The sequence below is a fragment of the Petaurus breviceps genome, unplaced genomic scaffold (assembly GCF_028583685.1).
Source record: "Petaurus breviceps papuanus isolate PSGF00001 unplaced genomic scaffold, PetGlider_PUasm1.0 175, whole genome shotgun sequence".
Lineage (NCBI taxonomy): Eukaryota > Metazoa > Chordata > Mammalia > Diprotodontia > Petauridae > Petaurus > Petaurus breviceps.
Window position 1 is genome coordinate 60,680,916 of NW_027185764.1, and position 8,551 is coordinate 60,689,466.

The following is an 8,551-nucleotide window of genomic DNA, read 5'->3' on the forward strand; positions in this document are numbered from 1 at the left end:
GGCTGAAAAAAGTTAAGTGACTTGCCTAGGGTCATACAACTAGTAAGTATCTGAGGCAGGATTCAAACTGAGATCTTCCTGATGACTCTCCAGGTCAAAGACTTGACAATGAATTTGGGCATCAAACTGTCATTTGTTTCTGGTCAGCACTCTTACAAGTTAAAGTTATGACTATTTGATATTGCTTCTTCAGATGGGACATATACTGACTGTGAGCATTTACATTCCCTTTATCTTTAGAGACTGTTCCAAAGCATAAATGAACATGTCAATGTGTCTCCTCACCCTCAGTGACTTATTTTTTATCCCTTTACTTCTGTGGCACATTCTTCAACTACTCAGTCCAGCATAGGTCAAAACTCCCTGCTTCATCCTCAGATCTTCCTATACTTTGCCTTTACCTTGAACCACTTTTACCATATTATTAGAGGACATTTCCTTCTCCCTGATTACCTGGAGAATAGAAAGAAATTCCTCAAGTCCTTTTGTCTTCTTGTGTAGGGAAAATACTCAACCAACCTCTACTTTGAGTATAGTGATTTAACCACTGTAGGAAGAAGACAAACATTACAATCTGTGCAGGTAACTGCAAAATTCCCCTTGTCCTCTATATTTGTTGGAAGTCATACTTGTTCATAGCTCTTGTGGGCAACTCCCAGGGCAAACTGCCTGTTTGTCTCTATAGGGGCTCAATTGTTAAGTTCAGTCCATGGGGGGAAAGATCTGAAGGTTTTAATTTACCTACAGTTCAGTTCGAGCCAACAGTGCAAGGTGGCAGCTAAAAAAAGCTAATTTGATCTTAGGCTACATAGAGAGAAATATAGTGTCCAAAGCAACAGAGGCGATAATTCTGCTGGACTTTGCCCTAAGCAGACCACTCAAGCAGAGTGTTCAGTTCTGAAGGCTGTATTTTATGAAGGGCTCTGATAAACTGAAGAGTTTGTAAGAAGAATGAAAGGAAACCAGGTTAGCAAAAAGACCTCAAGACTGATTCTGCCACATAAAGATCAATTGAAAAAATTGGAGGCAATTATAGCTGGGAGAAAAAAAGACATACAGGGGAGGGGCATGATAACTGTCTTCTAGAATCTGATAGGCTGTCCTGTAGAAAGGGTCTAGGGTTCTTTTTCTACTTAACTCCATAGAACAGCACTAGGTGAAATAGGTGAAAGTTGTTCAGGGATGGGTTTGGTATCAATTTCAGCAAAAAACTTCCTCATGATTAGAATAATCGTTTTACCAATTTGAGTAGAATGAATCATCTATGGAAGTAGTGAATTTCCTTCTGTTGGAGGCAGTTGATGGTATAGTGAATACAGGGTGAGCTTGGAGTCAAAAAGATCTGAGTTCAAATTGAGCCTTAGATACTTACCAGCTGTGTGACCTTAAGGGAGCCACTTAACTTCTGTCTGCCTCAGTTTACTCAACTGTGAAATGGGGATAATAATGGCATCTATTAATATATTTCATTATTAGAATAATATATTAGGGTCATGTAACATATTATTAAATATACTATGACTCATATTTGTTATATATAATATATTATTAAAATAATGTATTAAGTGATTGCATTATGATTATATCATAGCAATATAATATCATTATTAATATATGTAACAGTAAGTACCCTAGTACACCCAGGATGACTGACTAGCTCAGGTTCTTTGATCTGCTTTTCTAGAGGAAAAACAGCTCTAAAGAGGCTAATGATCTTACTTTTAATTACATTCACTAGTTCAGGGGAAAGGTCAGCACCCTGAACATCAGAGAAAATACAAGCAGAGAAATGAGCATAAAGACCAACAGACAGGGCTCTAACTGCCTGAATCTAAGCAATATTGCTATACACATTACATATACCACTGGATCAAGAGAGCCTTTACATCTGAGCCGGGGTGGGGAATGGGGGGAGGTTGCTCTGAACATACAGCGTCTCAACAAGGAAATCAAAAGCCAACACCCAAAGCAAAATACCAACACAGAGAATATATACACTTCTCAGAGCCAGAAGGCATCACAACCCTCATGACTCAGTGCCTAATCAACTTAGTACCAAAAGATGTGGAAATCTTCCTGCAAGCAAGTCTTCCTCTAAGCAAGTTCCTCCTTAGGCAAGTCCCTACCTCAATGGTCTCCGCATGAGGTCTACTAATTGGGTGGGGAAGATCTTATTATCCCATTAACATTACAATATGAATATTAATAATAGCAACTATGGAGAAGGAAATGACCAACCACTCCAGTATCTTTACCAAGAAAACCCCAAATGGGGTCATGAAGAGTCATGCATGACTGAAATGAATGACCAAAAGCACCTATCTCACAAGGGTGTTGTTGGGATCTCATGAGACACATATAAAATGCTTATCACAAGGCATATAGTGAGTGCCATATGAATGCTTATTCCCTTCTACAGTGCTTACAAAGAGAGGCTGGTTAATCACTTACTGAGGGTGTTATGGAAAGGATTCTTGGTCAGGTTCTGAATTTTTCTTACTCTGCAAAACAACCATAAACCTTGCCCAAAGCAATCAATGCTAAATCCATTCTTACTTGAAGGTGGAGGCCAGAGCACTGCCTTATAGTGCGGAGGACAGAAAACAGAGACGTTGGGACTTTGGTGCAAGACTGACTCTGGTGAGGCCCCTAAGAAGTACTGGGGAGCAGGGAGTGTGTCATCAAGTAGCTTCTATTCAAACTAGTTCCTTTTACTAACTAGGTCCTAAATTTTCATTTCTATGTTTAATTTAATTTTGACTTTGATTTCTTTGATGCTGAAGTATTGAAAGTATAGTCAGTGACTTTAAAATTTGTCACCCTCTAAATTTGGTGCCTTGGAGCAAAGTCACAGTTGCCTTATCTTAGTTAGAATTCTGCCTGTGAGGTGACTTTCAGTTGAGATTCTGTGATTCTGAAATTGTGTCCTAATTAACTCTGGCATTTTTCATTTGGAGTTTGCATAAGCCTGAGAATATGTATAATAAGGATTGACTGTCTATATTAGGGAAGTTTGGTGGTTATATAGAGTTGCATGATAAAGGACAGTAAGATTTAGAAAGTCATTCTGTGTGTGAGGACAATTGTAGGTGGGGTATAGGATGCCTGGATTCTATAATAAGGTCAGGATCATTAGAGAGGAAGAACAGGATCACTGGAAAGGAGTTGATTAATAGTAACAGAAGAAATAGGATTTCTTCTCTCAGAAAGGTCAGCTGGAGGCATAAATTCTATGATCTTTTAGTCTCTCACTTCATTTTCACAATATCCCAATGAAGAAATAATGATTCTTCATTATTACATAAATAGATGGGGCAACTAAGGGGAAGAGACTTGGGTCATACCTGTGAACAAATAGATTAGAAATAAAATCCACAATTGTTGTTTTCCAACCTGTTGCATTAAGGCCCATAAAAGAAAGAGCTAACACATCTGCCCTTTGACCACAGTAAGAGGATGTCTGAAGGCATACCAATTTTTTTTCTCCAGACTCTGAAATTGAAAATTATACAACTGTCCACTATATTTCTTCTTATTCATAAACAAGAACAATCTAATTCCTACTAATTATCTAATTGACTCAAACTATTAAAGATAAAAATTTCCAATCGACTAAGATTGGGCTCTGTAGACCATGAAGATGGCAGATGAGTGGTTTTCCATGGTCCTTACCAAACTCCCTCCCCCCACAAAAAAGGGAAAAAAAAAGAAATTAATAGAGAAAGAGTAACTAAAGAATCTATAAGAAAACAAAAACATAGTATAAAGTAAAAAACCTAATGAAATAACATTAAAAAGTTCCTTTAGCACTTCCACTCAGAATTCCCATCCCCAGACACATTTTATATATCAGGAACAATAAGCATATGCACCTTCAGAGACTTGAGATTAAGGGTCCAGCACTGCGAATCCTTGCCCAGTACCCTCATGGAAGTGATTCAGTGATTATGAAGGAAAATAAACCAAAATTATCTCACGAAAAGTGAAATATTGTGGACTCCCAGAGATCATAAAACAATAGCACAAAAAACCCTGAAGAATGGTTTAAAGGAAAAATGGAACTTTTAAAAGAAGAAATTAGGGAGGAAATTAAGTTGGACATCAGATCTCTCCAAGCAGATTTTGAAAAAATACAAACATGGATACATCATGGAGAATCTCTCCCAAGAAGCAAAGGTTCTGAGAGAAAGAACAGACTGAAATGCAGAAATGTTGACATAGAAAAACTTTGACAAAAGAGTAACAAAAGACAACATTAATAGAGCACATAGATACTATACAACCCCAAATCACTAACCTTGAAGACAGGATGTATAGAAGTAGCATAAGGATTATCAGTACATGATAAATTTTAAAACCTGAATACAATACTGAAGGAAATAATGTAAGAAAAACTGCCCAGACATTTTAAATAGAGACAACAAAGCATCAATTCAAAGGGTTTATAGATCTCTACCTTAAAACAAAACAAAAATCCAAACATTTCAAACTCCAAGGTATATATGGATTAAATTCTACAAATTTAGTAGTAAATAGCAAATTTTACTATCAGCGAAATCAAAGGCTTTGTAGCAGGAAGGAATAGCAATCAGAATAGCCCAATATTATTCCACAAAAGATATTGTAATATTAAGTTTAAAAAATCAGAAATGACAACTCAAATCAATATTCTTGTCCACCATCACACACACACACACACACACACACACACGAGCGGTGCTCACACACACACAGCCCTGAGGTTATTTGATTTGTAAACACCCAACAACAGAAACATGAGAAAAAGTAATAAAAATAATTACCAAAAAATCTCCTTTTTCTTCCATTTGGGCTTCGACTTCACGCCTCTGTTCACCTAGGTCTGGTATTCAGTAACCAATGCAAACAGCTGGAGTTGAGTGACCATCAAGTTCATTTAACTATAGAGAGACTGAAACTCCTTAAAGTTCATAGTTTGCCTAGTTTATAAAGGACAAAAAGCATGGCAGAAAGGGAAGAGACTGACTAATAAATGGGGGTGAAATCGGTTTCTCTCTGAAGAGATGGTGGTAAAGAACAGTGGTAAGTAAGCCTTGGTTTGAAAGGTCAGTTCTGTGGGACTCTCTTCTCTCTTTTCGTATTGCAACTCAATGCCCCATGCATGAGAGAGCATGAGAGAGGAGAGAGATTCAGGGCTTTTCTGACTTCCATATTTTCTCTGATTTCTGTTTTTCTATTGACTTGGATAAATAAGTTTCTTTGCTATTTCCTATGTGTGTTCATTATGGAGCTGGCATTTGGTAGGAAGGTCATCTAGCTTTGGATATATAAAGTGTGGAACTCTCCTTCATCATTAAGAAACAGTGATCAGGAGTTTACCTTGAACCTAAAGATTAAATCCCCTAGACAAATACTATTTAAGGGAATAGGTAGATATAATTCTAGCCTGACACTTCCTCTCTCTGAGGACAGCAGAATAGCCTAACCTGCTTCTTTTCCAGAAAGGAATCAATCTCCCTTGGAAAAGGGGCAGGGGAGGGGCAGAGAGGGAGAGAAGTATAGACAATGAAAATGTTTATCCTTACCTCCCTGCAAACTATTTTGGATAGACAGATTCTACATGAACAAAACAGAACCGAACAAAAAGCCAGTCATATGCTCCATGTCCTCCTTACTTGTTATCCTTGTTGCTAATTAGGATAATATTCCTTACTGACCCAAAGGCTTACAGGTCACATTGTACTTCTTAGCTTACACCTAGTTAGTAACTCAGGTTCAGACTCATCTTCATAGACTCCTCTTGAGGTACAGATCCAATTATCTCTGTGTAATAATTAGAGAAAAATTAGGAGGTAATCCACGTGATGTCAGTGGTAAACAAAAGGGTTTCATAAAAGAGATCTGTGTGGGTGGCACTCAGGAAAGGCTTATGAAGGAGCTAATATTTGAACTAGTCATTAAAGAATGGAATATGGAGAGAAATGAAGGCATTTCAGGCAGGGCAATGGTCTGAGTCAATGTGAGCCCCATGAACTACTGAAGAGTTTTAAGCAGATTTTGTGTCAATTCAGTTCAGTTCAGCAAGTATTCCTTTAAGTAAATAAACTACTAGATGTAAGGGCCTGGAAGTAGAAATATATATAATATACACACATGTATGTATATGTATATGTGTGTACACATAAATACACACAGGTACATCCTCACATATATACACACACATACACATACACACATATATAAAAGATATCCTTGCTCTCAGGGATCTTACAACCTCAGTGTTTCCTCAGTGTCACTTCACCTCTGAGGGTCTCCGTTTCTTCATATATATAAAATGAAGAATCTGGACTGCATGGTTCCCTCTAATTCTGACTGTCTATTATATGATCTCATAACCTAATGAAGGGAAAGATAAGTCCACAAATAACTATAATACAGAGAAGAATAAGAGTGAGATAAATGCAGGAGAGGCTAGGGGTAAGATGCAATGAGTTATTTAAGGAGTAAGATTTGATCACTTTCACCTGTGGATATCAGGCAGTAGGAAGTCCATTACAAGAATGGAGAATGGATCTAACCAGGGGTGAGGAACCTGTGGCCTCATGGCCACATGTGACTCTCTAGGTCCTTGAATTCGGCCCTTTGAATCCCAAATTCACAGAACAAATCCCCTTAGTAAAAGGATTTGTTCTGTAAAAGTTGGATTCAGTCAAAAGGCTACACCCAAGGACCTAGAAGGCCATGTATAGCCTCAAGGCCACATATTCCCCACCTCTGAATAAGCAAAGGCATGGGAAGGCATATAACAAAAATAGAAGTCAGAGTTGGAAAGTGGAGTCACTTTGGGGAAGAAGAAGAGGTCAGCCGTTGGACATGTTGAGTTCAAGGTGAATGAAGTGATATCTTGTAGGTAGTTGTCAAAAAGGAGCTGAAACTTTGAGGGGTCTTGCCATTTAGGAAGCTCTCCATGGAGTGGTATGTAGATTTGTGAGTCATCTACACAGAGGCAATAGTCAAAGCCTTGGGAGATGGATCAGTTTACTTGAAGCAGAACACAGAGTAAAGATCTGAGAACAAGTGTCTGAGCCAATGGGAGAGAAAGAGAAGATATAGTCAGAGAGATAGGAGGAAAACTGGTAGAGTGAAAATATCACAAAATAGAGTGGGAGTGAATAGGTAGGCATGGGTAAATACCAGCCCAGGTTCAAGCATGCCTCCTTGGAGAACACATGCATTCCCAGGCATATTTAGGATCCCTGTTACTTTGATTATGACTAACCCCTCCCTTAATTTATCCTTTCTCTCTCTTTTTAAAATTATTCATTTTATTTTTTGTCTTTTTGGAGGGGGGAAGGCAGGGCAGTTGGGGTTAAGTGACTTGCCCAAGGTTACACAGCTAGTAAATGTTAAGTGTCTGAGGTTGGATTTGAACTCAGGTCCTGCTGACTCCTGAGCCAGTGCTCTATTCACCGCACTACCTAGCTGCCCCTATCCTTTCTCTTGCTCCTCTCTCTCTCTCCCCTCTTCCTTTTTTTCTCTCTCTTCTCTTTACACTCTTAAGAATTCTTGTTGCTTTGAAATAATTATAGATTTAGAAATATCATAGAGTCAGGACTGTACTAGCTGTGTGACCTTGGGCAAGTAAGTCACTTAACCCTATTTGCCTCAATTCCTCATCTATAAAATGAACTGGGAAATAAAATGGCAAACTATGCCAATGTCTTTGCCCAGAAAACCCCAAATGGAGTCACGAAGAGTCAGACATGACTGAAAAACAATTGAAAGATTTAGAGCAGACATGGAGCTAGTGTGAGGACCTTGTCTCCACAGAGAAAAAACATTTTTTTTTTTTTTGGCCTTTGAGTTACCTTGAGCCTTGGAGCACTTACTTGCCCAGTAAGATGAGGAGAGGGGTACTTCCATACCTAAAAGTGTTCTGATAAAGTGTGCAGTCCAAGAACTGGAGAGACAACACAAGACCTGTGAGGGGGGTAAGTAGGGAGCTAAAGCAGGAAGGGAGAACAGCAGGGTCCATGGGATGCTTTTATTTGTCCTTGTACGTGTGTGTAATCTCTTCCTGCCCCTCACCTCCCATTAGAATATAAACTTCTTGAAGGCAGGAACTATTTCATGTATGTCTTTGTATCACCAGGTACCTAGCATTGTGCCTCACTTATAGAGAGTTCTATAATTGTTGAATAAGTGAATGAAATGGAGATCATGGAAGTAGAGAAAGTGACCAGCTTGTGAGGCCAGGGTGTTAGAAGGGACATCAGCATTAATATCAAAGTCACCAAGGCTGATGATAGGTAGTGTGACGCCTCAGACTATGGAGAGGGGGTCTGGGCTTCAGCCACAGGATTTGTTTTCAGTTCCTCAACCTTTGGAGATACAGAAAGGAGAGGAAAACCAAGGGGCAGAGCTGAAAGGTGAGTTTGAGCAGGAGAGATAGAAGCAGGAAGAATGTTTCCTCCCCATCCAGCTGAGACCACTTCAGTTCAGCCCTAGGCAAATCCATTCCTTTGTCAGATTCACTTTTCATGCCCCTTCTAGAAATGCAGACACCGGACGA